General features: G+C 57.0%; 1 pseudogene; it reads left to right on the top strand.

Annotated features, from left to right (window-relative positions):
• Positions 1-102: 102 nt before the first annotated feature.
• On the top strand, positions 103-1,758 carry LOC104403718 (annotated as a pseudogene).
• The last annotated feature ends 930 nt before the right edge of the window (positions 1,759-2,688 follow it).

The raw sequence follows: 2,688 nt of genomic DNA, 5'->3' as shown, positions 1-2,688 counted from the left end.
TGGGGTCCCCCGATGCATTTCTGGGGTGTCCTTATGGATTTCTGGGGTGTCCCTATGGATTTCTGGGGTGCTGACCCCCCTGTCCCCGTTCCCCCCCCCAAGGGACGCCAAGGCCTGTGTGATCCATGGCACAGACCTGAAGGACATGAGCTCGGAGCAGATCGATGAGATCCTGCAGAACCACACTGAGATCGTCTTTGCCCGCACGTCCCCGCAGCAGAAGCTCATCATCGTCGAGGGCTGCCAGAGACAGGTCGGGGGGACCCTCCCAGGGCACCCCCAAACCCACCCGGGCACCCCCAGGGCCCCCCAAGAACCTCCCACCAAAACCGGCCCAAGAGGTGTCTCCAATGGATGTGGAGATGCCTAAATAGAGCCCAAAATCACACTAAAACCACCCCAAAACACACCAAAACCAGCCCAAACCACCCAAAAAAACACCCAAACCCAGCCCAAACCACCCAAAACCACCCCCAGAGCCCCCCAAGAACCTCCCATCAAAACCAGCCCAAGCAGCATCTCCAGTGGATGTGGAGATGCTCAAATAGAGCCCAAAACCAGCCCAAAATCACCCCAAAACACCCAAAACCACCCCAAAATCACCAAGAAACACCCCAAAACCCAGCCAAAACCACCATCAGAGCCCCCCAAGAACCTCCCATCAAAACCAGCCCAAGTGGTGTCTCCAATGGATGTGGAGATGCTCAAATAGAGCCCAAAACACCCTAAAATCCCCAAAACCACCCCAAAAACAGCCAAAAAAACACCCCATAAACCAGCCAAAACCACCCCCAGGGCCCCCCAAGAACCTCCCATCAAAACCAGCCCAAGAGGTGTCTCCAATGGTTGTGGAGATGCTCAAATAGAGCCCAGAAACAGCCCAAAACCACTCCCAGACGCCCAAAACCACCCCAAACGGTCTCCATGTCCCCAAGGTGCCACCATGATGGGGATGGTTCCCAAAGTGCCATCATGATCATTATGGGGGTGGTCTCCATGTCCCCATCACGATGGGGATGGAGATGGTGCCCAAGGTGCCACCATGATGGAGATGGAGATGTTCTCCATGTCCTCCCCATGATGGAGATGGTTCCCAAAGTGCCACCATGATGGAGATGGAGATGGTGCCCAAGGTGCCACCATGATGCAGATGGTTCCCATGTCCCCAAGGTGCCACCATGATGGGGATGGTTCCCAAAGTGTCATCATGATGGAGATGGAGATGTTCTCCATGTCCTCACCATGATGGGGATGGAGATGGTGCCCAAGGTGCCATCATGATGGCAATGATGCAGATGGTCCCCATGTCCCCATCCTCACCTCCCCATCTCCATGTCCCCAGGGCGCCATCGTGGCAGTGACAGGCGATGGTGTCAACGACTCCCCGGCGCTGAAGAAGGCCGACATCGGGGTGGCCATGGGCATCGCCGGCTCCGACGTCTCCAAGCAAGCAGCTGACATGATCCTCCTGGATGACAACTTCGCCTCCATCGTCACCGGCGTGGAGGAAGGTCCGTTTGGGATCCATAGGGACATCCCTATGGGATAAAGGGGACGTTTGGGATGGGGGGGACACCACCGGTGACCATCCCCGTGCCCTCAGGCCGCCTGATCTTTGACAACCTGAAGAAGTCCATCGCCTACACCTTGACCAGCAACATCCCTGAGATCACCCCCTTCCTGCTCTTCATCATGGCCAACATCCCGCTGCCCCTGGGCACCATCACCATCCTCTGCATCGACCTGGGCACCGACATGGTGAGATGGGGGGACACCAAAAGTGGGGGGAACCCCCTTTTAGGAGCCCCCCCAAAGCTTTGGGGACCTCCAAGGTGCTCCCTATGGGCCGCAGAACCTCCCCATCCCCAAAGTCTTCCATGGTGGGACCCCCAAGAACCTCCCTATGAGACCCAGAACCTCCAAATCCCCCATGGTGGGACCCCAAGAACCTCTCTATGAGCTATGGGGACCCCCAAAGTGAGGGGAACCCCATTTTAGGAGCCATCCCAAAGCTTTGGGGACTTCCAAGGTCCTCCCTATGGGCCCCAGAACCTCAATATCCCCAAAGTCTTCCATGATGGGACCCCCAAGAACCTCCCTGTGAGCTATGGGGACCCCCAAAGTGAGGGGAGCCCCCCAAAGCTTTGGGGACCTCCAAGGTCATCCCTATGGGCAAGACACGCCCAATTCCTCCAGGGTGGGGCCCCTAAGAACCTCTCTATGAGCTATGGGGACCCCCCAAAGTGAGGGGAACCCCCTTTTAGAAGCACCCTAAGTACCATGGGGGAACCTCAGCACCCCAAACCCTACATGACACCAAGACACCCCAAATCCCTCCATGGTGGGACCCCTAAGAACCTCTCTATGAGCTATGGGGACCCCCCAAAGTGAGGGGAACCCCCTTTTAGAAGCACCCCAAGTACCATGGGGGAACCTCAGCACCCCAAACCCTACATGACACCAAAAGAACCTCTCTATGAGCTATGGGGACCCCCCAAAGTGAGGGGAACCCCCTTTTAGAAGCACCCCAAGTACCATGGGGGAACCTCAGCACCCCAAACCCTACATGACACCAAGACACCCCAAATCCCCCCATGGTGGGACCCCCAAGAACCTCTCTATGACCTATGGGGACCCCCAATATGTGGGGGGGACCCTCTTTTATGTCCATCCCCCAAAGCTTTGGGG

This window comes from Nestor notabilis, unplaced genomic scaffold (assembly GCF_000696875.1).
Source record: "Nestor notabilis isolate BGI_N333 unplaced genomic scaffold, ASM69687v1 scaffold3913, whole genome shotgun sequence".
Classification (NCBI taxonomy): domain Eukaryota; kingdom Metazoa; phylum Chordata; class Aves; order Psittaciformes; family Psittacidae; genus Nestor; species Nestor notabilis.
Note: the sequence above shows the minus strand (reverse complement) of the source record. Positions and strands in the feature narration are given on the sequence as shown.